The sequence below is a fragment of the Cibotium barometz genome, chromosome 9 (genome assembly GCF_041138505.1).
Source record: "Cibotium barometz isolate CiBa-2024 chromosome 9, ASM4113850v1, whole genome shotgun sequence".
Lineage (NCBI taxonomy): Eukaryota > Viridiplantae > Streptophyta > Polypodiopsida > Cyatheales > Cibotiaceae > Cibotium > Cibotium barometz.
In genome coordinates this window covers 57,676,512-57,703,986 of record NC_141054.1, presented here as the reverse complement: position 1 = coordinate 57,703,986, position 27,475 = coordinate 57,676,512, and the positions used below count along the sequence as shown (strand labels likewise).

Below are 27,475 nucleotides of genomic sequence, written 5' to 3'. Positions count from 1 at the left end.
TCAGCATCTGCAGCCTGTTCTCGTGCATGAATATCCTCAGATACATCTCTCTCAGGAGAAGTCTCTTGCTCTTCCTCTTCATGGTAGAAGTACTCTTCCTCTGTATCAGACATGTTTGCTGAATTTTCAGCGATGGCTTTCTTCGAGGCAACCACGAGCTCACCCCCTTCAAAAAGTTGATGATTGGTCCCGGCGACGGAACCTTGAAACGGGCCTCTGATAGAAACCAGAGTGTGGTAGACTAGCAGTCACCCGTCCACTTGTAGTCTAGATATGAAAACAGAAAAGATTGGGGCTAGAGTGCCCAAATCTGAAAACAAAGCGACACCTGTTGGCCCCAAAGCTTGGCGCCCCTTGCGGTATTTCTTTATTCAATTCCGGTGACAAACCCGGCACTGATCGGGTTTACCTGCAATCTCCATACGTTGCTTCAAAGGGCCACAAGGGCCCGGAAGCAAAACATAGTCCTCAAAGAGCTCAATGTCACGGGCAAGAACCACGACCCTGGGGACAGCATCCGCCGAGGCAGTGACCACGTGGGTAGAAGATGTCGGCAAGGCGTGAAGGGGGGGCACTTGAAGAACAAGCCCAAAGGCAGACCCGATAGGCCAATATGCGCGAGGAAGACCTGGGAATTTGAGAGTAATCGGGAAACGGTTCCGGTCTTCCTCAACAGGGTCAAAATAGCTGGAGTAGGGAAGAAAGAATATCTTCATCGGGCCCAATGGCAAAGGGCTGCCCTTCAAAACCTCTGAGGCTGCGTCCTCATAATCAAAATCCACTTGGAAGAAACCTCTTCCAAGCAACCTGACATCTCGAAAGTGTAGAGCGAGGTCGGAGGGTAGAGCCGCCAGGACCCAATCCCGAGCCTAGAGACGGGACGGGTGAGATCCAAAGATTCTGGCAATGAGCGTCGTTTTGGAGTCTTTCTCTATTTCGGCGTAGAGGACCACGAGCTCGGCTTCGGAAAATACAATGGTTCGCCCGGCCGAGGGAGAATGATTAGCCATGATGCTAATCGAGGAAAAAGGCCGACTTGAACCCGGATGAGGAGCAATCCGAACCAAGGGGAAGAGGAAGGCGTTGAGGCGGAGGAAAGGAAAGGAGGGAGGAAAAGGGAAAAGCAAAAAGGAAAGGGAAGCAAGGGGAAAAGGCTGGACAAAAAGGCGAAGAGGGGCCGGGGAAGGGCAGCACAACAGGGCTGCGCAGAGGGAAGAGAAGGGCGGGCAGGGGCAGGGGCGAACAGAGGGGAAGGAAAGGCGAATTAGGGCGGGCAAAGGCAAGGAGGGGAGGCGGAGGAGGATGGGGGGCGAAACAGGAAGAGAAGCGGATGGGCGCAGCGAAGGAGGAAGGAAACGAAGGAGGAAGGAGGGGGCAGCGAAGGAGGAAGGAAGCGATGGCAGAGGAACAGAGGCGGCGGCGGAAGGGAGCGATTCAGGCAGCGAAGGAGGAAAGAGACGAAGGGGGAAGGAGGGGCGCAGCGATGGAGGAAGGAAGCGAAGGCAGAGGAACAGAGGCGGAGGGGATCGAATCAGGGTTCGGGGAGCTTGCGGTGATCAGCGCTCCAACAGGCCGAATAGTCGTAGCTCCACTGTTTTCTCTTACAGTAGTCTAGGTTTATGCACTCCCTACGCATCCCTTGGTTTCCCTTCGGCCACTGGTCTAGATGCTGGTGTGCGGAGACAGTGACCACTCTTGTACTCTTCGGGATATATAGTGGATTTTCTTGGCTTGGCTATTCTCATTTCTTGCTATTGTTCATGGTTGTTGCAGTTCACTGTTGTTTTAGTACTTGTGCACTTATGTTCACTGAGCACTTGCAAGTGAGCACCTTGCATCTCTCTTCATCACAGGCTTGTTCTCACTATGCACTAGCACTTTGTAGGTATTTGAGCAGTTCTGGTGAGTAGACTCCCTGGCTCGACATACTGTCATCTGAGAGAGAGTCCACCGTGAGTAGGGACAGGCGTTCCTCATGGGAGCAGATATATATCACATCCTCATCCTCAGTTTTGTATCTGATCCTGGAGCACTTAGCCCCCTTAGTTTTCCTCTATAGCTGCACTGTTTTCTCTTACGGTAGTCTAGCTTGGTGCACTCCCTATGCATCCCTTGGTTTCCCTTCGACCACTGGTCTAGATGCTGGTGTGCGGAGACAGTGGCCACTCTTGTACTCTTTGGGATATATAGTGGATTTTGTTGGCTTGGCTATTCTCATTTCTTGCCTCCCCCTCGCCTATCTTCCCTCGCCCACGCTTTGTTGCCCTACCCTCTCGCCGTCACCCTTACCCTCTCTATTTTGGAGAGCCTTCACCCATCCCCATTGCCCTACCCTGTCGCCGTCGCCCTACCCTCTTGCCGTTGCCCTTAAACACTAAACCCTCAAATCCCTCTTCGCTCTCGATCTACCCCTTCGTCTTACCCACAAAGAAACAAAAAGCTACTCCTCGCCCTCAACCCTTCCACCCACCTGCCCACTCCCTCACCTCGCCTCCCGGCCCCGCTTCGCCCTTGCTCATCGCTCTCACCCATGGCAGCCCTCGCCCACCGCTTCGCCACTTAAAAAAAAATTAATCCTCGCCTACCTGTCCACCACCTCCTTCCTTGCCAATAAAAGCTGTTGGACAAACACAACCGCCCAGGCGCGAACACAGCTCATGGTTTCCTCGTCAGCACAACCTCCCTCTGTTAGCCATCCTTCCTCAACCTCCGACTCTACCTCCTCCTCTGGCGATTATTCCTCCTCCGACGAGGCCTACCACCCAAGTCATGGAGGCCACTCTAATTCTTCATTGGCATCTAATTCATTAGCATCTGAGAAGGCTCCCTCCCGGAGACAACCCAAATGTCCCAGTAAGTTTTCTCGAATCACTTTAGCATCTCCGTCTCTTCCACGCATATCCTTTCCCCCTTTCACAATTCAAATTTCAGACCTTTCTGCCCATCCCTTGTTCACTTCTATTTTTTCTCCTCCTGAAATCACTACTCTGAATTGTCAAGTCCTCGCATCTCTAGCCTTTCCCACCATTGATGAACCTCTTCTTTGTGCCTATCTTCATCAGTTTCCTCACCTCTCCGCCGTCGGCTACATTACCCTTGATAGTCTTGCTCATGCTCTAGAGTTTCCATCTGTTCCTCAACCTACGACACCTTCGTTCTGTGGTTTACCATTGACTACCTTGATGGATCAGTGCAAGGCTTACCTTGATCCCCGACATTCAAAATATTCTCGCTTTCATCAAATCTTCCGCCTTTTTCATTATTTCTTTCTTCTAAGAGAACCCCCCTCATTACCATCCATCCCCAACTCCATTCTTGCCGATGCTTTTCTATGCCTTTGCCTAGTCAAACCCTATCCCTTTTCCAAACTCATATAAACTAACCTTTAGGATCGAAGCAAGCGCATCACCACCCAATTCAAAAAGTCGGCCACTTCTCTCTTCATCCTCCCTTCTGCTCCGTTCATCACCTTTCTCCTTCGTCTTCCGGGAGCTTCGGCACCGTAGGGCACACTTCGTCCTGACCCTTCTACACCCTCTACACTAACTTCTTTGTCAGCACCCTCTTCCTCGGCTTCGTCAGCACCCTATCCCCTGGCTTCTTCGTCAACACCCTCTCCCTCGGCTTCTTCATCAGCACCTGCTGTCCACCCCGCAAACACTACTACACCCTCTACACGGGCTTCTTCGTCAATGCCCTCCCTTCGTAACAAGCGCCCTAGGATGGTTCAGGACACCCCTCAATGGCTCGCCCAACTCCCTCTATTTGATCCCTCTTTTCATCTCAACAACGGGAGGAGGTCCGCACCTTTTCGCCCTCCTATCTCTGCTCCAAACCTCTCCTATGCTACAGCTCCTATCCCGTCTGCCTTGACGACTGCACCACCCGCTGCCCTAGTATCTATTGCAACCTCCCTGCCTTCAACCTTTCCACCTTCGTCTCCTCATCCCTCTTCGTCAGCACCTCGCCCTCGGTCCACAATCTTGATAGTGCCACCTGGGTCTCCTGATCCAAACCGTAGGTTTCCAAGAGCTGAGACGGCAGCTACCGAATTCAATGCAGCTATGCACTAGCACTTTGTAGGTATTTGAGCAGTTCTGGTGTGCATAGTGAGAACAAGCCTATGATGAAGAGAGAAATGCAAGGTGCTCACGTGCAAGTGCTCAGTGAACATGAGTGAACATAATTGCACAAGTACTAAAACAACACTGAGTTGCAACAACCATGAACAATAGCAAGAAATGAGAATAGCCAAGCCAAGACAATCCACTATATATCCCGAAGAGTACAAGAGTGGCCATTGTCTCTGCATACCAGCATCTAGGCGAGTGGCTGAAGGGAAACCAAGGGATGCGTAGGGAGTGCACCAAGCTAGACTACTGTAAGAGAAAACACTGCAGCTAAAGAAGGTGTTGATGAAGCCGGGGGACAGGGTGCTGACGAAGAAGTTAGTATAGAGGGTGTAGAAGTGGTGGCAAGGCGTGTGCGACGGAGTGTGCCTTGCGGTGCCGAAGCTCCAGGAAGACGAAGGAGAAAGGTGATGAACAGAGTAGAAGCGAGCACAAAGCGAGAAATGGCCGACTTTTTGAATTGTGTGGTGAAGCGCTTGCTTCGATCCTAAAGGTTAGTGTATATGAGTTTGGGAAAGGGATAGGGTTCGACTAGGCAAAGGCATAGAAAAGCATTGGCAAGAATGGGGTTGGGGATGGATGGTGATGAGGGGGGTCTCTCAGAAGAAAGAAATAATGAAAAAGGCGAAAGATTTGATTAAAGCGAGAATATTTTGAATGTCGGGGATCAATGTAAGCCTTGCACTGATCCATCAAGGCAGTCAATGGTAAACCACAAAAGGAAGGTGTCATAGGTTGAGGAGCAGATGGAAAAAGTAGAGTATGAGCAAGACTATCAGGGGTAATGTAGCCGACGGAGAGGCGAGGAAACTGATGAAGATAGGCACAGAGAAGAGGTTCATCAATGGTGGGAAAGGCTAGAGATGCGAGGGCTTGACAATTCAGAGTAGTGATTTCAGGAGGAGAAAAAATAGAAGTGAACAAGGGATGGGGAGAAAGGTCTGAAATTTGAATTGTGAAAGGGGGAAAGGATGTCCGTGGAAGAGACGGAGATGCTAAAGTGATTCGAGAAAACTTACTGGGAGATTTGGGTTGGCTCCGGGAGGGAGCCTTCTCAGATGCTGACGAATTAGATGTTGATGATAAATTAGAGTGGCCTCCATGACCTGGGCGATAGGCCTCGTTGGAGGAGGAATAATCGCCAGAGAAGGAGGTAGAGTCGGAGGTTGAGGAAGGATGGCTATCAGAGGGAGGTTGTGCTGACGAAAAAGCCATGAGTTGTGCTCGGGGCTGGGCGGTTGTGTTTGTCTAGCAGCAAGGGTGGTGCACATACGATGATGATCGAGAACACCTAAACTAAAGTGGGCATAAAGCTTTTATTGGCGAGGAAGGAGGCAGTGGACATGGACACGTGGTGGGCGAGGATTTTTTTTTATAAAAGTGGCGAAGTGATGGGCGAGGGATGCTGTGGGTCAGAGTGATGAGCAAGGGGGAAGCGGGGCCGGGAGGCGAGGCGAGGCGAGGGAGTGGACGTGTGGGTGGAAGGGTTGAGGGTGAGGAGGAGCTTTTTGTTTTTTTTGTTTTTTTAAAAAGGGGCAAGGGCGAGGGGGTTATCGGCGAATGACAAGGGGGGCAAGCGGGGAGGGTGAGGGGTGGGTTGATGGGTGATGGGCAAGGTGAGGGGGTGAGTAGGGTGGGGAGGGTGAGTGGCGAGGGGGTGGTAAAGGCGAAGGGGGTAGATCGAGAGCGAAGAGGGATTTGAGGGTTTAGTGTTTAAGGGCAACAACGAGAGGGTAGGGCGATGGGGATGGGTGATGGCTCTCTAAAATAGATGGGGTAAGGGCGACGGCAAGAGGGTAGGGTGAGACGGCGTGGGCGAGGGGGTAGGCGAGGCCGAGAGGGGTGGGGGAGAAGGCAAGGCCGGTATGGGTGGGCGTGGGCGAGAGGGGGTGGTGAGGGTGAGAGGGGAGGGGCGAGAGGAGGTGGGTGAGGTCGAGAGGGAGTGGGGGAGGGCGAGAGGGGAAGGGCAAGAGGGGGTGCTTTTTTTTTTTAAACCTCTTAAATCATAAAATAATGGTGAAGGGGAGTGAAAAAAGGAGCTAAAAGGGTGTTTTTTTTTTTGGAAGAAAAATAGATATAAGAAATAATAAGAATGAGAGAGAATAGAAAATGAAAGAATAGGGAAATTATTTATCTGTGCAAATTGATAGAGGCAAAGAAAAGCGGAGGGTGAGAAGTATACTTCTTGATGTGGGAGCCGTTGATCAAAGGGAGAAGGGTTCCATCAAGATGGGCGAGTTGAACAGTGCCTTACGGAAGAATCTCTTTGACAATGTTTGCCCCTTGCCAAGCCGGAACCAGCTTCTTGGCCCTTTTCAGAAATTTGGCCTGGTATAGGAGTACCTGGTCTCTCTCTTGGAACTACGGTCTACGAAGGTGACGATCATGCCAGGCTTTACGACGATGTTGCTCAGCACTGAGAGCTTGGGTGGCCAAGAGTCTGGTCTCCTCTAGGCGTGATAAGCGGGATACTGCAGCAGTACATGCGGCAGCAAAGCCAGGGAGCTTTGTGATGCCGACACGAGTAGAGTCTGTGTTAAATTCGAATGGTGAGATTGCTTCGAGACCATAAGCTAGCTGGAAAGGGGTGTGCTTTGTTGTAGCGTTGAAAGCAGTGCGATAAGCCCTGAGAGTGCCATAGATCGCTTGGCCCCATGTGTGCGGGTGAGAGTGACAAGTTTTTCGGAGAAGAGTGCCCGAGACCTTGTTGGTGCTCTCGGCCTGTCCATGCCTGTTGAAGATGTGCTTGTAGAGAAATTTGGCCACTGTAGCTGCTGTGTTGTTCCTAGTTGCCTGGACCTCCTCAGCCCACTTGGTGGCGTAGTTTGTGGCGACCAGGAGATATTTTGCTTCTGAGGGATGCGCGATTGGCTCTATAGGCCCCACAGAATCAATGCCCCACTGCTCGAATGGAAGCCAGGCTAATGAGATTTGGAGGGGTCGATTCACTTGGCGAGAGGGTTTCAGGCCACACCTTTGGCAAATGTCACAATGTTGGACATGCAGATTGGCATCTCTGAACATAAATGGCCACCATAGGCCGCTTTGGAAGATTCGGTGTGCAGTGATGTGACCGGGATAGTGACCGCCAGATTGGCCAGCATGTGCATCCTCCAAGATAGAGGGAACTTCATGTGGACTAACACAGCATATCAGAACAGTCTGCGCTGGCTTTTGTAGAGTTGTCCTCCGATGAGTTGAAAGGGCCTACTCTTCATTAGGAGGCGGCGTTTATCTTGCGGTGTAGCCATGGACGGGTAAGAGCCTGTAGCTAGCAATTGAAGAACATCCCCATACCCTTCGGGGGCAGCATCTTCCTTAAATAAGACACTATCCGGAAGATCATCAGAAATACTTGAAGCTGGTTCACTGGAGTCGATGCGTGAAAGATGGTCAGCCTTGACATGATGTTTCCCAGGGCGCAGAAGGATGTCGAAGTCGAACTCGTGGGAGAGGAGGAGCCAACCCCATATGTGACCAACGACTTGAGGCTTCTTGAGGAGATCCTTCAGGGCATGGTGGTCAGTGATGACAATGAAATGGACGCCTAAGAGATAATGGTGAAACTTCTGAAGCGCCTAGACTATTGCTAGTCCTTCTCTCTCTGTAGTGCTGTAGTTCTGTTCTGCTGAAGTCAAAAGGCGACTGGCATAGTACATGGGCGGATCCAAATTGTTCTCCTTGTCTGGCTGAGCGAGTACAACACCCACAACTGTTAGGCTAGCATCAGTGTGTATGTGATGAAAAATGAGGGACCAATTTGGTGTCACTAGGATAGGGGCTTCTGTGAGACGACGTTTGAGATAAGAAAAGGCAGTGGAGGCGGAAGGGGACCAGATGAAAGGAGTAGAGGGGCTAGTGAGCTTGGTGAGAGGAAGGGCTATGTCGGCGTACATGCGGATGAAGGGGCGCTGGCAGCCCGTGTGGCCAACGAAGCTGTGTGCCCTTGGGATTGTTCGGAGGTGAAAGACGAAGGATAGCCATGATCTTGAGCAAGATCCTCAGCTGAAATGATGTGACCAAGCAACGTACCTTGAATGACAAGAAAGTGGCATTTGTTGGGATTTAGGCGTAGCCAAGAGGCTCTGCATTTGTCGAAGATGGGCGCCAACTGAGGGAGATGCTCGCTGAAGGCCTTTATGCGAGAAGAGAGGCGTGTGCTGTTGAAGTTGGTAAAGTCATCCATGAAGATCCGCAAGAAGCTGAGGAGATAATCCTTGAAGATGCTTGACGATGCGCTGAAAAGTAGGGACCTGAGCCGCTCAGGCTGGCTACAGGTATACTAAAATTTGGCACGCCTGGTGGGACCTCCTCTCTTCACATCGGAGTGAATACTTTGGCTGCTGTGTTTTCTGTCGGCAACTCTTGCCGATTCTCTCCACTGCATGTGGCAAACACGTTCTTCACTGCATGTGGCAAACACGTTCTTCACATGGTCCTGAGGATAGCCCCATCAAAAGCTCCCCCTCCAGCCCCCCAAAGTTCTACAAAAGGAGGAAATTTCGTTACATTCCACCAAGAAATCCTCTTCCACCCCTACCTCTTCCTTCCCTATCACCAAATACCTCATCTTCTTCTGTATCTTACAATACCATGGACCAAGCGGCCGGCCAACCTGAGGCCTTGGCCACTGTGCTGGGCAGAGTCAATGTCAAACTACCCAACTATAGCCGGGACTGTCCTAAGCAAAGGGTCAGCACCTCGGCTAATCCGGTCTCTGACTTCACCTTCCCCACCATGAACTTCATCTCCGTGAAGCTTCCTCAAGCTCCCTTCCCCTTTTCCAATACAGTGATTCCACAAGTGGCTTTCTCACCCAATCCGGCCACTCTAGGCATCCTTACTCGTGCCCAACATGCTGCCTCTAATCTCCCTTTGGGCCCCATTCCATCCCCTGTAAAGGATTCTGTACCACCTTCACCCTCTGCTATTGACCAAGCTTTCCAAGATGCTGTCATGGAGCTCCAAGGCCAACCTCCAGCCCATCCCAATACCCTTGGGGGTTACCGTATGTCCATGAAGGCTCTCCTACAAACCACTCATTACAATATCTCTCTCTACTCTCTCTTAGCCCCCAGGCCAGAGCTGAGGCTGAAGCTCTTCTGCATTCTTTACCTTGCATGCTAGCTGGCGGTGGCCGGTCCCTCCAACATCCGTTAGCCAACGATGCGACCACTCCAGGGTCTAGCTACTCCATCTGCATGTCTGGAGATTCAGGCCACCTCTTCCTTAACTGACTACAAAAGCACATGCCTTACTGTAAAAGTCACAGGAACCTTTCTCTTTGGTATTATCATTGACGGTGGCTCAAGTGTCAACATCATGCCGGAGTACACTCTGCAAGCTGTAGGCCTCCACATGAGCAGACCGGCCAACTTCTCCATCACCTTGGCCGACCAACAAGCTGTGGCTCCCCTTGGGATTGTGGAAGGAGCCTTGGTCGAAATGCAAGATCTCCAAGTCAAAATGGATTTCGTGTTCATTCGCCTTCTAGAGATTCAAGGCAGCTATTCCCTTCTCATCGGGCGGCCATGGTTGAAGCATGCACGTGTTGTTCATGATTGGGGTTCTGATACACTTTGGCTTTCTCTTCCTAGACAGGCCAAGTGGGAACTCATTCTCGAAGCCGGGCCTGACCAAAATGTGGGCTCCTCATTCATCATCTTGTCTCACTCTCATGCCCTCACTACAGAGTTCTCTCACACTGAAGATGCTGACATCCTGGATTGGCTAGGCGCCGCGGCTTCCCTCTTTTGCTACATGGTAGTTCTCTCAGAGGTCGCTCAAAGTGAAAGCATAGAGTCAACCCTTCTAGATGGCACTATCCAGGTCATCAGTCTTGGAGAACCTATCAAAGATTGTCGCCGCGGGAAGAAGGCACCAATCCCTTCTCCAACATCATCTCAGGATCAGGGGTCTTCAGTCCATAGTCACATGAAACGGAGGAAACGGTGCCCCGAAACAGGGAAACGCCATTTCCCCACGGCAACCTCAACGAAATGGCTAATTCGATGAGGTTCGCTGCCCATGTGGCATAAATAAAACAAAAAAAAAACGATGGCTGGCCTGCCCGTAAACAGCATGCGATGCCCGTTCAGAAAAAACGTGCGCTGATGGCCTTAGAGTTCACCTCCTGCCCGTTCCTTCCTTCCCGTTGCTCTCCTTGCAACTTGTCTCAACACCACACCACTCAACACCACACCATATAATCTATAGTACACTACTTGTTTTGTACAGTGTACTTGTACACAAGTCCCTAGAGCTGATATTCAAACAACATTCCTCTCTCTCCCCCCTTTTTCTCTTTCCCTCCCTTTCTCCCCTTCTGGAGCAAGGCTGAAGTCGGAGCAAGGCTAAAGTCGGAGCAAGGCACTTCTCAACTTGGTCCTCCACAATCAATAAATTTTAATCAATACGTGTTTTCTTAAAAAATTTTTGTAAATGAACCTTGTTTTTTTTAAATGATCATTGACTTTTTATTAAAAAATAGATGGGAAGCTTCTTAATTAAATTGCACCTTTTCTATTAATATAATAAGTCCTTTTTCAATTAATCCTTGTCTTCTTCTTATTGTGCTGCGCTCAATAGTTTGCACTAATGGCATTCTATGAGCGGCATGGTGGTTGTTGTTTATGCGTGGCTGAGCGACAATACATCGAGATAGCTCATTGTCGATGCCCTTTGCCTCTTTGTCGGCTCGATTGTGTACTTTCTTTTTTTAGAATCTCCTGGTACCTTGTCCTTATTGTCCATTGCAATAACCCTTGTTCCTCGGTCCTTCTTTGCAGTCTTTGCATCCATGGCCTCCATGGATCATTCCACCTCATAGAAGTCTAAATCTACGGAGTGGTCTTGGTAGGATGAAGTCCTAGCGGAGGGTGCCTACAAAACAGGAGGCGCGAAAAAGTGGACATGCAAATATTGTCTCCTTACGAAGTCAGGTTATGCAACTCGTATTCGAGCACACCTGCTTCATCAGCTTGGACAAGACATTGCATTCTGTACCAACATCACTGGTGAAGCACGAGAAAAGCTTCGTTAGAAAGACGAAGCAACGCGGGCATCTTCATCGGCTCGGAGAGCAGGGGTGGGAGTAGATCCTTCCACATATGTGGGCACTTCAGGACAAACCTCTAGAACCACTAGATCTTCATTTGGTAGAATGCCATCATTTTTTGGACCCACTGCAAGTCCATTTGGGGCACCACCACTAGCAGTGGGCGCGAGGGGTACTGTTCGGTCTAGGCAGAGTACACTTCAGAGTAGATGGGACCCAAAGAAAAAGGAGGAGGTGGATGGTAGTGTTGCGCGCTTCTTCAACCATGATGCCAGTGCCTTCAGCCTGCTCGTAGCTTCTACTTCAAAAACATGGTGCACAAGATTGCAGAGTATGGATCCACCTACACTCCTCCATCACCAGAGGCATTGAGAACCACGTTACTAGCGAAGGAGAAGGGCACAGTTGCTGCAACAACAGAGATTGTTAGGTCGTCTTGGGACAGGAATGGCATCACACTTATTGCAGATGGTTGGAGCGACACTCGGTCCAGATCCATTCATGGTGTCATGGCAATCTTACTTTATCTCATCGCATGATGCATCCGAGACAGGGAAAAGTGCAGAAGCACTCTTCCAAGAGTGGTCAGCAGTCGTACAAGTGGTGGGTGAAGAGAAAGTTATCCACTTTGTAGCTGATGGAGAGAATGTGAACAAGGTAGCCGGTAGATTGTTGTATGATAGGTTTCGTCATATCACATTTTTTGTATGCATGGCGCACTGCCTCAACAATCTTCTCAAGGACATCGGGAAGTTGGATCGGGTTGCTCCCATCATAGAGCCAGCCATGCATTGGAAAGATTTACGAGGGGATGGACAAGAGGACAGATTCACTTCAGCCATGCATTGGAAAGATTTACGAGGGGATGGACAAAATGATGGAAAAGTTGGAGCACATTGAGCAAGATGAACAGAAATACCAGGTTTTAAGGAAGCTATGCCAAGATAGATGGGATATGTACCATTCACCTATGCATGTAGCAGGTTTCATGGTTGATCCCCAGTTTCAAGCAGGTAATCAATACACAGATTCAGAGGTGGAAGATGGATGGGACATGATTTTGGAGAGACTTGAGCCTGACATTGCAAAGCAGAGAACTATCAAGGATCAATTGGCAGATTGCAGGGCTTGCAAGAGGAGGTTTGGAAGAGCCAATGCTTTGGCAGATCGCTTCATCACTGGTCCATGTGTTTGGTGGGAGGACATGAGGCAGACACTCCAGAGTTGCAACAATTGGCCATCAAGATTTTGAGCGAGGCGGTCAGTTCGTCTTGTTTGGAGCAACTATGGAGCTCATTTAGCCATATCGCTTCAAAGAAGCGAAACCGGCTTGGCACTCAAAAGACCAATGATCTAATTTTTGTGAGTACCAATTTGCGTCTTCTTGAGCGAAATGAGAACCCCCAATCTTGGAAGCATTGGTCAGAGGAGGATGAGAAGTGTTTAGAGGCAGAGGAGCATGGCAGTTTACCTCCTACGCCGATAGCTACTTTGGGCGAAGCAAGGGATTGCGGCTCCAACGACTTTCTAGATTATGATGATTTGGGCTCAAACGATGTGCATCTCTTGCAAGTTTGAGTCTACTTGTGACCATTTGGTCCATCTCCATTTCAAGAGCCACTTCTATGGGATTGTCACTCCATAGAGCGGCCAGATTTGTGCCATGTTCACATGGGGCCAGGCCAGTGTGCCATGTGAAAGGGCCAGTTTTATGGTGTCACATGGACGAGAGCTAGATCAGTGCCACCCGTGTGCGACCAGTGCTGCGTCACATGGAGGGAAACTAGTTTCGTGTCACCCGTGTTTGATTTGCTTCGTGCTGTATGGACGGGAGCCTGTTGGTGCCACCCGTGTATGGCCAGGGTGGTGTCTTACCTATGGGACGCCCCCAGTGTACCGTGGAATGGTGTTTGCTGACTTGGTGGTGTGGCGTGTGAATAGGTGGTAAGTTTTTTTATTTTGCCCTTTTTAAAAGGTAAAATCCATAAACTAGAGTAAACCTTAATTTTTATAAGGCAATGTGTTCACACATTTAAAAGAAGGGCTGGACATTTTTCTAGTGTGGGTGCCCATAAGTGTTAATTATGTATTAAGGTTTTATAACCTTTGATAAAGGCTTTTGCATGGAACATTTTTGGAGATTCCCCACGTGGGTGGTGGCTGGCTTCTTTCTCTCCCCATCGCCTGCTCTCTTTCTCCATCGCCTCCTTACAGCTGCTGTACCCACCTGTTTGCTGCGACTGTACCCGCCTAATGAGCTGCTGTACTTGCCCCATACCTGTCCGTGCTGTATCCACCTGAAGCTATACCTGCCTGCTGTACTGCCTGAAGTTGCCCGTGCCTGTACTACCTGCCTGCTGTACCCGCCTGCAGGGCTGCCCACGCCTGTACCTATTGCTGTACAGCACCCTCAGCTCATTTATTGCCCATGTGTACCTTCTGGCTGCCCACGTGTACTTGACTAGTACCTAATGTACTTGCAACTATTGGCTACCCACGTGTACCTGCTGGCTGTCCATATGTACCCGTTGTACCTGACTGTACATGCCTGTTGAATTCATTGTACCATCTGTACAAACAGTACCTGTAGTACATGCACACATGTGAAGTTCTTGATGTGCTGGATTGTACCTGCTACAAATTGTATCGGTTGTATCTGGATTGTACTCACCGTACCAGGTGCTCTCATAATTTTCTCATTTGTATAAATCTGAAATTTGCAAATTTAAATTCAAAGAATGCTTTAAGTTGTGTAGTGCAGGAGCATGGCATGTATATGTTGACCATGTTCAGGAAATTCTTCCTGGTATGGCTAGTGTATTTTCCTGTGTGGTGTTGTAAACCGCGCTCTCAGAGCTTCTGAGAGCTAGTGAAGGTTAGACTCACCACGGAATTTGGGAGCAAAGTTCATTGGGGAGAACCAGGCCACGTTCCCTCCGCGGTGTACCCCTTGGCCTGCGTTAGTACGGACGTGCCTGTTGGTGCACGGTCCCGGAAGACCAGTGAAAGGTAGGTGTCTGCCAAGTGAAGGTGGGAATGAGCCTGTGATTTGGGGCTACTCCGACCAACACCTCTTCATCGACTTGAACCAGTTTTATTTGGTTGTTTTCATTCCTGGAGAAATCTAGGGAGTCAAGTCCGTGACACTTGTACAAATATAAATACTCCAAGAAATACAAAAAGTATTGAGGGGGGGGAGGCCCTTTCCGGCCCCAGTGTTGGTGTCATTTGTATTTTCAGTATTTCCAGTATTTGTGTTGCTGATGTTGTTCCCATTGTTTAATAACAGTTAAATTAAGTGTTCTAAATATGTGTATATTGTCTTCCGATCTGTAGGCCTCTTGTAGGGAGTGGTCACATTGGTATCAGAGCCCAGTCGTCTCTCTTTTTCAAGAGGAGACACGGAGTTTTGAGATCGGAAGCAAGTACGAACACTTAATTCAATGGACAGCCAGGGCAACCCATCGGAAGTGCCGAATGCGAGGGGCCAATCAATTGCTTCTCGGGATTCCGATGCATTGCATGGAAGGCATAAGCCTCTTGAGAGAGTCTATGACATTGCATACATGGGACAGCCATCACGTGGTAAAGAACCCATGCACGAGGAAGAGCCCAATGCATTGAGGGCTAAGTTGGAGCACATGAAGAGGCTCTTGTAGGCAAAAGAGCAAGAGCTGAAACTCTTGCATGAAGACCCTCATGTACAAAGTGTCATAGAAGCCAAGAAAGCTGATGCTATGGTGGACATGACTTTTGAGTCTATGGCTCGAGAGGTGGGTAAGAAGCCAAGGGAGCTGGCACTCTCTTATCTTATCCGCAAGGGTGACCTTAAAGAGGGAGAGGATGGACATCTCATGTTCAAGAATCCACCCCGTTTGCAGCATGGAGACCCAGCCTCTCAAAGGTTGAGATCATACTTGCATAAAGAAGAAGTTTTGGTCACCTCCGGCCATGCATTCACTCCTCATGGCACAGGAGGAAATAGATTTATGCATGTTGAAGGCCATTTGGATTCTAGGTATGTACATCATGGGGACAGTGGTCGGCATGCAAGCCAAAAGACCTTGTCTATTGAGTTGTCTCGTGGCGAGACAAGGCATCTTTCAGCGAGGTCACATGTAGTGGGGCCACAAGAATCAAAGACCCATGTCACTTTGGCTAGTGGAACACCTGTCATTGCCCATGAAGCTCATGCAGAGAGAGCTGTCCCGTTGGATAAGGGGAAGAGAAAAAGAGAAGAACATGTACCACATCCCAAGAAGCTGAAGGAGTTCAAAGCTAGGGACAAGTCCATGAACTTTGATGCCTTTCATGGAGAGTATGATGTCTCTAAGGTGCTAGCTTTTGTGGCCCAGTTTGATATTGCTTTTAGTGATGAGGACTTCACTGAGAAGTCCAAATTTCGTCATGCAAGCATATTCTTGAAGGGGACAGCTACCCATTGGTGGATCGCTGAAAAGACCACCAAAGACCCCATTTGCACTTGGAAAGAGTATAAGGACAGATTTTATGCCCAATTCTTGCCTCCTAATGCGGAGCAAACTCTCACCCAAAAGTGGGATAGACTTAAGCAAAAAGATAATGAAAGTGTGCAGCAGTATGTCAATAAGTTTTGGAAAGTGTTGCTTGTGGTAACTCCCTTTATGCAACTCTCCGAGGATGAAAGAAAGAGGAAGTTTCGCTCCGGATTGCAACTAGCTTATCGTTCGGGCATTGAATTGCACCCGAAACACACTTTGCAACAGCTTATAACCTCTGCTCTTGCTACGGAGCAATTGGTCCTCAAAATTAAGCAAGATCAAGGGGGTTCTAAGGGCAAAGAGAAGGCTGTCCCAAACCTGCAAAAAGGTAGACAGCTACCTAAAAAGAGCTTCCGGGATGTCCAGAAGGGAGGTAAAGCTGAAAATACCTCATCCAAGGATCATGGGCCAAAGAAGAACAAATTTGGCTTGACCCCCGAGCAAAGAGAGCAATATGCAAAGGAGGGGAAATGCTTTTCTTGTGGCAGCAACAAGGATGGTGTAAGAATGGATCCTGCCAAGATAGAAACGATTCAGAATTGGCCAGAGTTGCAAAATGTACATCAAGTCCGTAGTTTTCTGGGGTCATGTTCCTATTACAGGTGCTTCATAAGGCATTTTGCTATGCTCTTGCTCTTGCTACGGAGCAATTGGTCCTCAAAATTAAGCAAGATCAAGGGGGTTCTAAGGGCAAAGAGAAGGCTGTCCCAAACCTGCAAAAAGGTAGACAGCTACCTAAAAAGAGCTTCCGGGATGTCCAGAAGGGAGGTAAAGCTGAAAATACCTCATCCAAGGATCATGGGCCAAAGAAGAACAAATTTGGCTTGACCCCCGAGCAAAGAGAGCAATATGCAAAGGAGGGGAAATGCTTTTCTTGTGGCAGCAACAAGGATGGTGTAAGAATGGATCCTGCCAAGATAGAAACGATTCAGAATTGGCCAGAGTTGCAAAATGTACATCAAGTCCGTAGTGTTCTGGGGTCATGTTCCTATTACAGGTGCTTCATAAGGCATTTTGCTATGATTGCCACCCCTCTACATGATCTCACGAAGAAGAAAGCCTCTTTTAAATGGACTCCAAAGGAGCAGGATGCCTTCTTGCAACTCAAGAATGTTATCATATGTGGACCCGTATTGATTGTTCCTGACTTGCAAAGGTCATTCATAGTGGAATGTGATGCTTGTGGCGATTGTATAGGGGCAGTCTTAAATCAAGAAGGTTATGGAGTTGCATATGAGAGCCGTCGATTGCATGATGCCGAGCTGCATATGGATATCTATGATAAAGAGCTCTTGGCTGTAATTCATGCCTTAAAGATATGGAAACATTATCTTCTTGGGGCTGAATTTGTAGTCAAGACATATCATCAAAGCTTGAGATACTCTCTATCTCAAACAAAGCTTTCGGAGAAGCAGATGAGAATGGCAGACTTTCTTTGCATGTTTCATTTTCAGATTGTACATACTCTGGGAAAGAAAAATGTGGTGGCAGACGCATTATCCAGGAGGCCTTATGTGGCTGCAGTTTCGGTGGCCTCTCATAAGGACTTATCTGCCATGCGAGATTTGTATCATTTGGATGCTGATTTTTGCCATATATGGATTGATTTGATGGCTGGTCACTCACATGCCTCTTATGTGATCAAAGAGGGTTATCTTATGAAGGTTATGGACTGCCTAGATCCCAGCATAGGAATGATGCTATTTGGACCATTGTGGACAGGTTTAGCAAGCAAGCTCACTTCTTGCCCATCAAGAAAACCATTAAAGTTGATCATATGGTGAAGCTTTTTCTTGCTAACATCTTCAAGTATCATGGTATGCCTAAGTCCATTGTTGGGGATAGAGATCCCAGGACTACGAGCCTCTTCTGGAGGGCTTTATTTGATAATTTGGGCACTAAACTTGAGTTTTCATCAGCTTATCATCCCCAAACGGATGGCCAAAGTGAAGCTGCAATTTCAGCCGTGTTGGATTTGTTGAAGTGTTATGTGGCAGATCAAAAGACTGCATGGGAGAAGTATCTTCCACTTGTAGAGTTTGCCTACAACAACACAGTTCATGCCTCCACGGGCAAGGTCCCGTTTGAGATTATTTATGGCAGAGTGGTCCTGCCACCCATCCTTCGTACAAAGGATGAGATTTTTGCCATCTGATGAGTGACTTGGATGTAGCCTTTGCTTAGGTGTGGACAGCCATTGCAAGGTCACAAGATAAGCATAAAAGGTTTGCTGACAAGCATAGAAGAGACATGCAAGTCAAGGAAGGTGATTGGGTATTGCTGAAATTTGAGAAAGCTAGGCTTCGGAAGAGGCCAGGACAAGAGGGATCATATCCAAAGCTTTCTACTTGATATCATGGACCCTTCCAAGTGATTGACAAGATCAATGAAGTGTCCTTCAGGCTTGCTTTACCTAGCCATTGGAAGATTCACAATGCTTTTCATGTGAGTCTTTTGCGGAAGTATGTGGGGCCAGATCCGGAGGAGCCTGTCATAGAAGATCCGCCAGAAGTTGATGAGCTTGAGGAGATCCTTCAGCCAGAGCAGATTGTATTTCACAAGGAGAGAAAGTTACCACATGGGAAGCTTTCCAGGAGATACCTTGTGAAATTTAAAAATTATTTACCAATTGATGCAAAGTGGGTAGATGAGGATTATTTTGTTGACTACCCTCAGCTTCCACAGGCATATCTTGAGGGTTTTCAGTTGAGGTCAACTGTTTAGAAGCCAGGGGGGATGTCACCATTTGGTCCATCTCCATTTCTGGAGCCACTTCTATGGGACTGTCACTCCATAGAGCGGCCAGATTTGTGCCATGTTCACATGGGGCCAGGCCAGTGTCCCATGTGAACGGGCCAGTTTTATGGTGTCACATGGACGGGAGCCAGATCAATGCCACCCGTGTGCGACCAGTGCTGCGTCACATGGACGGGAACTAGTTTCGTGTCACCCGTGTGTGATTTGCTTCATACTGTATGGACGGGAGCTTGTTTGGTGCCACCCTTGTAAGGCCAGGATGGTGTCTTACCTATGGGATTGTCACTCCATAGGAAGACCAGGACATTTATTTATATTTGTCGCGCCAGTTTTGTGCCCGACAGGAACCTCTTGTACAATTTTCATGAAAGGGAGATTTCGTCCATTATTTGTGCACATGCATTTATGCCTGCATGCATAAATTTGTTTTTGCATGACTTGTTTGCGTGTGTCTGCGTGTTATGTCATGCCAGTACACTAGACGGGGATGTCCCCAGTGTACCGTGGAATGGTGTTTGCTGACTTGGTGGTGTGGCATGTGAACAGGTGGTAAGTATTTTCATTTTGCCCTTTTTAAAAGGTAAAATCCATAAACTAGAGTAAACCTTAATTTTTATAAGGCAATGTGTGCACACATTTAAAAGAAGGGCTGGACATTTTTCTAGTGTGGGTGCCCATAAGTGTTAATTATGTATTAAGGTTTTATAACCTTTGATAAAGGCTTTTGCATGGAACATTTTTGGAGATTCCCCACGTGGGTGGTGGCTGGCTTCTTTCTCTCTCCATCGCCTGCTCTCTTTCTCCATCGCCTCCTTATGGCTGCTGTACCCACCTGCTTGTTGCGGCTGTACCCGCCTAATGAGCTGCTGTACCTGCCCCCTACCTGTCCGTACTGTACCCACCTGAAGCTGTACCTGCCTGAGGCTGCCCACGCCTGTACCTGCCTGCTGTTGCAGTGCTGCCCACGCCTGTACTTGCCTGCTGTACCCGCCTACAGGGTTGCCCACGCCTGTACCTGTTGCTGTACAGCACCCTCATGCTCATTTGCTGCCCTTGTGTACCTGCTGGCTGTCCACGTGTACCTGACCGGTACCTGTTGTACCTGCAACTGTTGGTTGCCCATATGTATCCGTTGTACCTGACTGTACCTGCCTGTTGAATTCATTGTACCATCTGTACAAACAGTACCTGTTGTACCTGCACACATATGAAGTTCTTGATGTGCTGGATTGTACCTGCTACAAATTGTACCGGTTGTATCTGGATTGTACTCACCGTACCAGGTGCTCTCATAATTTTCTCATTTGTGTAAATCTTCAATTTGCAAATTTAAATTCAGAGAATGCTCTAAGTTGTGTAGTGGAGAAGCATGGCATATATATGTTGACCATGTTCAGGTAAAATTCTTCCTGGTGTGGCTAGTATATTTCCATGTGTGGTGTTGTTAACCGCGCTCTCAGAGCTTCTGAGAGCCAGTGAAGGTTAGACTCACCAGGGAATTTGGGAGCAAAGTTCATCGGGGAGAACCAGGCCATGTCTCCTCCGCGGTGTACCCCTTGGCCTGCGTTAGTACGGGCGTGCCTATTGGTGCACGGTCCCGGAAGACCAGTGAAAGGCAGGTGTCCACCCACTGAAGGTGGGAATGAGTCTGTGATTTGGGGTTACTCCGACCAACACCTCTTCATCGACTTGAATCAGTTTTATTTGGTTGTTTTCACTCCTGACACTTGTACAAATATAAATACTCCAAGAAATACAAAAAGTATTGAGGGGGGGGCCGGCCCTTTCCGGCCCCCCCCCTTTCCAGCACTGGGGCCCTTTCCGGCCCCAGTGCTGGTGTCATTTGTATTTCCAGTATTTCTAGTATTTGTGTTGCTGATGTTGTTCCCATTGTTTAATAACAGTTAAATTAAGTGTTCTAAATATGTGTATATTGTCTTCCGATCTGTAGGCCTCCTGTAGGGAGTGGTCACACTACTCATGAGTTCCAAACTTGGTTGATGTATTTGCAGTGTACTTTCAATTCTAAATTCAACAAGAAATTGACTTCATTTTGAGGTGTCCGTTATGCAAATTTGAGAAAGTGTCGCTGTTGAGTTTGTAATTACTAGTTTTTGGTTCTATAGTTTAATTTATCAAGTATATGTGCCGTTTCCTAGCAGTTTCTGTTTCCCGCGGTTGCTATTTCCGTTTCCGAGGGGGGTGCCGTTTCTATATCCGTTTCTTGTTTCTGGTGACTATGCTTGAGTCGCCGTTCAGTGGCGACCTCCTTCGCCAAAGGCTAAGCACACGTCTGGCAATCCGGCATTGCCTCTGGATGATTTTCCCTCTGGATGGTGGGGTGAGAAATATCGGGACTTTCCCGTTGCCCAAAAGCCCGCTCATGATCCCTCTGCTCTCCAACACTCTGCCAACAGTGGTGATCCCATTACCCTTCCCTCCTGTCAAGGTCTTGTCCGCGAGGTGTCTTTGGGCGACCCGGATGATCCTCGGCCCATCCTTCTTGCTTCGTAGCTCAGGGATCACCCTTCTCTTCTTGAGCAGGCCATTTCATTGTTCAGCTCTTATCGTGACGTGTTCGCTTGGTCCTACAAAGACCTAGAGGGTGTCCCAGCTGACATCGGTGTTCACACCATTCCTCTCCAGGAGGGCACCCGCCCAGTACGTGGCCGCGTGTATAAACTGAATCTGAAATATGCTGAGGCTGTCAAAGTCGAGCTCGACAAAATGGATGCAGCCGGCATCATCTCTCCGGTTGAGCATTCTGAGTGGCTTTCCGCTATGGTCATCTCACCCAAGAAGAAGACCAACAAGATCAGAGTTTGCGTGGACTTCCGCGCTCTTAACAAGGCCACCATCAAGTATGGCTTTCCTACCCCCTTCATGGATAGGGTCCTGGAAGATGTCGCCGGTCACGCTCTGTATAGCTTCATGGATGGCTTCAGCGGTTACAATCAAGTAGCCATTGACCTGGCAGATAAGGACAAAACCGCTTTCATCACTCCGTGGGGTACCTACAGATATCAGAAAATGCCATTTGGGCTTTGCAATGCCCCGGCCACTTTTCACCGCATATGAGGTATAATCGATCTTGACAAATAAAGATATTAAGGACATAGCTTGAGCATCTCTAGAGTCCCATCTCTTCTGCTCTTGAGAAGAAGTAGGAGGCACTTGTACTTGAACTTTTGCAACTCTGTGCTGCAGTTCTTTGTGGTGTTGCATGTTGTAGTGTGAGTGGATCATCACCAGAGACTGTGTCCCACAAGCCTTTAGCAACCAACATGTCCCGCACCGTAAAACTCCGTAAGGAGTAATCAGTGCCATCTAGTTTAACCTCTTGGGTCAAAACCCCAAATACATCCCGTGCATGTGCCATTATTGCTTACCAAATGACATGGCAAAGGACTATGCAAACATAAGTTTTTAAAACACGAATATTTTTACCACTGTGACAAGTTGAAGAAGCCAACGCCCAGTGTATCTTCAAACCTGCACCTGTACGGAAACCCTAATTTATCTCCTGTACAGAATAACCTTGTCACATGTATGCTGCCTGCCTTGTTGCAGATTCAGTCCGCTGCTTCTATCCACCACCTAACCACAGGCAAAGCTGTAGAGATTGCCAAACACCTGTGCTGCCTGGCCCTCACAACCTGTTGTGTGCCACCTGGGTGTTATAACACCTTTGTGCTGCTCCTTACAACTGCCTGTGCGTTGCTGGACCTTACAGCCACCTGTGCGCTGCTTCTCCTGTGCTTGCTGCTGTCTGCCTTAACACAATCTGTGCGCTGCCTTCACCTTTGCGCTGTCTGCATGCAAACTGTGCGCTGCTTCATCAAACTGTGTGCTGCTTCACCTTTGCGCTGCTGAACCTGTGTGCTACTTTACCTTTAACAACTACCTTGTCTACAGAAGATTGACCACAAACAACCACCTGTATACAGCCTCAACACTCTGCCAAAGCTCTGATACCAGTTGTAGGGATTGTAGTATGGGTCAAAGCAAGAATTTAAACACAAGGGAAACACACACACTGCTCTATGGAATGAAACGAGCAGGCGTATGGAATGAAATGAGCAGGAGTCGGTTGATGGGAAACTTACAACAACTGTATTAACCTTCAATTCGCGTTTCTTACAATAAGCCACACCATGCATAGTAGGTGTACCAACCTTAGCCAAGTGTCACAACTTCTAAAAGTGCCCGCACTAATGTTATAAGTAAATACATAAAATGCGAAAACTCTAATGTCCCAAGGCATTTTATTCCCCTAACAGGTATACACTTTTTCACTACCGAAAGTGTGAATTCTTGTACATCTTCTTGTTGTTACATAAGCTGAGCACCATTGTGTCCTCTTGACTCTCACTTGAGTTGCACAGATTGGTAGAAAAAGAAAACCAATTATCTTGCTTTTATGATGTCATTTAACTAGTAAACAACAAGTCTCTTAGAAAGGTTGTCCTTGGGCCCCGAGCCTTACCTTTTTCAGTCCAGGAGTTCACTTCGTTATCTAAGAAGGATGGGGTTGGTGGGTCGCACCCTCTCAGGGGGGGACTCAAGTGTATGCACATGTTACAACCTTTGTGTTAGAAGATCAACCTTCATCATAACATATGAGGTTGAAATCTTAAACATGTAATCTTGAACATGACGGGAGAAAAGGAGGTGGAGTTGACGGCGGGCGCTTACTGGGACGCATGCATTGCTTAGGAGTCAGTGCCTAGATGAGTATTGTGACAACAAAAATTGATTCCTTTTTTTCAGAATAACAATAAGGTGGAAACTTGTGGAAGAATCTTGTAGGGTCCACAATGTGATGGGGAAGCTAGCCATGGAAATACGGGAACCGAGAAGCGTGATGAAGAAGCTAGTGGCGGGAGACGGCTTTTGGCGGCTAATCTCGTTGCGGCTTGTCAATCATTTGATGACGACTACTTTATCCCATGTAATAATAAATATGGGCTTGATACTAATTAGTAGAATGATTATGGATGTGAGTATGAGTGGAGTGAATCATTGCAAATACCATGTGTATGAATTATAAATACCTTGGTATAGGAATAGAGTAGTTTGAGAGTGAAATATTATTGGATTGTATTGGGAAAATAGAGATGAGTTAATGGACTCAATAAGATACTTAAATAATATGAAGACCACATGCCAAGTACATGAAGGGCATGTGGAGCAGTGTGAAAGAGTGTGGAGAAGTGTGGGATCAAGAGGAATCCTTCTAGAAATCCTAAGTGGAATATGGAGGATGTTGACATGTGGAAAAGAGAGGGTCCCTATGGGCTCCATGTGAGAGAACTCTTGACTTTTTCAATTTTAAAAGATTCATGAGCATCTTTAGATAGGACACTTGTCAAAATGTGCCCAAAAGGACAATTGATAGTGATCCATGTCCTTATGTCACCAGGGGTAAAGGAATCTACTGGCTGGAAATGTAACATGGTGAAGAAGGGTGAGAGTTTCTCTATAAAAGAGGCCTCTCTCTTCCCTCTCAAGCATCTCATTTTCTCCTAGTAGCATGCCATAGCCTTGTATCCAGCTCCTCCTATGCTTCTTCATCTCCCTTGAGCATTAGGCTCTCCTACTCTTGTAGTCCTCTCCAATTGGAAGTCTTTTTTGCTTTATGAATCAAGCTTTTGCTTTCTTTCTCTATCTTTTCCATCTTATTTTTATTCGCTTCAAAGCTTAGTGTGTCCACATGAGTAGATTTTTTCCTGATCTGTTATAAGAGGATCCTCTACTCCCTTGGGCAACCTCAACCCACCATGTATTTTGGAAGCTACTTCTCCAGTAAGGAAAATCGTTGCCTCTCCCCACAGCTGCGGGCGTGTATAGACAGTTTTGGGTATTGTTCACTAAAACAGTCATAACTTTGTGCTCGTTTCTCCGGTTTTGATGAAACTTATATCAAAATCTTTGTTTCTTCAAGCTCTATCGATTGAGATTTTCAAACTCTGTTGTTCTGAGTAGCATATAAAAAGTTATAGCTATCTGATCATAGCAGATTATTTACTTTGGAAAGTTTTATTGGTTTGTGAGAAAGTCTTCAAATCTTTTGATCTTTATTTTCTTGAAAATGATACGGCCCAACCATCCGATCCATGCAAATGAGCCCTATCAATATATCCCTTTCACTTCAATTCACATCATATTGAGCCAAAAGATTTTCTTCCAGCAAAGACTTGCCCTGACTTTTGGAGCTGATCGCCTGGCTCAAATTAATGTTTTCCCAGAGCTTTTTCTATTTGCTCTTATGGACTATAATCTCACCTTCGATGTCTATGCATTTGTTTTGATCTAGGGAGATAGAGGGTGAGAGTTTGTTTCTTTTGCTTTCTTTGACACTGAGACCGTCTCTCCTTCTTCAACTTTTGGATTTGAGACGTAACCAAAGTTAAACCCCCAACTTTGTGTCACATCTTTTGGTGGAGACGCCGGGAAGGTTTTGCTTAGAATCCTTCTATCATAACCTCACGATCCCGCTTGAAAGAAAGGAAGATCATCTTTGAAAGAAATTTTTTCTGGCTTCTACTCATCTTTTAGAGTGTTCCATGGATTGGAAGGAGAAGACTTGGTGAGTTATCTCCGAGAGTTCAACCGAGCATGCCGCTTAACGCATTGGTCTATGAAGGAGCGGACTGAAATTCTTCCGGACTTCTTGGAGGGTGTGGCCTTAACTTGGCATGAGGCTTTGCCAGAAGAGACCAAGAGTGATTGGGACAACTTGATTGGAGTAATGAAGGAGAGATTTGGGAGAGTGGAGTCGCCAAGTGCTTTACTATTGCAGCTGGATCAAATTTTCCAAAAGAAAGGAGAGTCAGTTTCTACCTTCTCAGTGAGGTATGAGGCCTTGTTCATTAAGTATCAACAAACTGCTTTACATGGTGTCGCTTCTTCTTCATCATCTTCTACTGGGGACTCTAAAAATTCTTTGATAGTGGAGCACCTTAAGATGAGCAAGTTTGTCATGGCTTTGGATCCTGGCTTGCGTGGAAAAGTTCTTAGCAAGAATCCTAGTAATTTCAAAGAGGCGCTTGGCATTGCTTTGAAAACGAGGCTGCTCTTCAAATTGAGGCCACGTTCCAACCTTCTGTAAGTGTGTCAACTCCACCACCTCGGGTAGAGGTAGCCTCAACATCTTAGGTACCACCTCCATCACACTGGATCACAATATTGCACAACTTATGGCAGAATTTGCTGATTTGAAGTTGCACTTAGACAATGCAAGGCCGTCTAAGGCTCTCCACATATTGAGGATAAGACTAGGGATAAAAGCAATGTTATGTGCTATGAATGTCGAGAGAAGCGACACTATCGTCTTGAATGTCGAAAATCGGAAAAAAGAGAGGATAAAAGTGTAGTTTGGATTTTGGATTGAGCAGTTTCTGTGGGTAGTTCTTCTCTTGATTGTTTGAGAAGACTATCCCACAGTTTATATGTACTCTTTTCTTATTATTAATAAAAATACATCTTCACTAAAAAAAAGAAAAAGTGTAGCACTTCTGGAAGAAATATATTCAGAAGAAGAAGAAGAAGAAGAAGAAGAAGAAGAAACCTTGATGCCATTGATGGCAAGAAGAAATCGTAGAACTAGAAGTGATGAAGAAGAAGAAGAAGAAGAAGAAGAGAAAGAGGAGAAACAAAAAAAGAAGAAAAAGTCGTCTAGGAGAAAAAATGGACAATCGGATTTTCGTCTTGGACAAGGATCTCTTAGTTATGACCTTTTAACAGACCTTAGGGAGAAAACTGCACAAATCATGGGCAACTTTTGACACACTCTCCAAAACTCAGGAAGGAATGGGGTAAGTTAGCCAGCACAAGAGAGCCAAGAAAAAGAAGAAGGATAATGGGATCCCTATGGCTCAAAAGGTAGACATAGATATGGGAGATGATGTACCTATGATTGATGTCATCATTGATGAGCAAACAATTTCTAATGCATACATTGATGGAAGTGCATCAAGAAATGTCATGAGTGAAAAAACAATGAAAGATGCTGATTTAAAGTTATCTTCTGTTAACTCTCTCTATCGCATCAAACTTGCTAATAATACTAGAGTGAAAACGCTAGGAGTGGTAAAGAATCTGGCAGTGGATGTATGTGGTATCTCTGTGCCTACAACTTTTTAGATTATTCCTACAAAGCCAGATGCTAGGGCTTACCCATTGATCTTGGAAAGGCCATGGCTTCTCCATATGAAGGCAGTTTGGAACTGGGAGATAGGTGATCTCATTCTTCAAGGAGAGAATAAGAAGGTCCGCTCTGCAACATCAAGAGTCGCCACAACAAAGTGGTAAGAGATGAATCTTCAACTTCTGATAGTTCAGAGTTAGAGTCATCCGACGATGAGGAGACAAGTGGTAGCTCTGAGGCGTCCATCTCAAAAGGAGAGGTGGAAGGAGTTGTGTTTAGCCTTTGCCTAGACATCGATCGAGGAAACACTGAAGGAGAGGAAACCTTGGTGGAAGAAGCTTCTTTAATTATGCCCGAGAAAGAGGAACTCGCCAATCTTCGCGAACAAAATGAGCTGCTTGTTGATGAGTGCATAACAGGTACTCAGAGGGAGAATTACTTGAAAATGTTGGATGGTTTTCCTAACCTTTTTGCAAACAGCTACTCACAGGTATGCCAAGTTACCTTAGTAGAGCACAAAATCGATCTCAAACCCCAAAGCAAGCCAGTGGTGCAACGGCTGAGGCGTTTGGGAGTGGTGCAAGAAGAGGTGCTCAAGAAGGAGATAACTAGCTTACTTCTAGTTGGTTTTATTTTTCCAGTAGAAAATTTAGAGTGGATTTCTCCAGTGTGGTGATCACTCCCAAGAAGGGTGAAAAATGGCGTATTTGTGTGGATTTTTGCCCTTTAAATACATGTACAAAGAGGGATTATTTTCCTCTACCCTTTGAAGATGCGTGCACATATTAACTGGGCCTCCCCACCCATGGGAAGAATCTTGTCTATGGTAATCAAAACCTGAGGCATGCCATCATTCTCTCCC

General features: G+C 47.1%; 1 protein-coding gene and 1 pseudogene across 7 annotated transcripts in view; both read left to right on the top strand.

Moving 5' to 3' along the window:
- The window catches only part of LOC147635753 (uncharacterized), a 167,370-nt gene that overhangs the window by 117,851 nt on the left and 22,044 nt on the right, over positions 1-27,475 (top strand). The gene's annotated exons all lie outside the window — the stretch shown is intronic.
- Positions 11,999-21,542, top strand: LOC147635754 (uncharacterized; annotated as a pseudogene).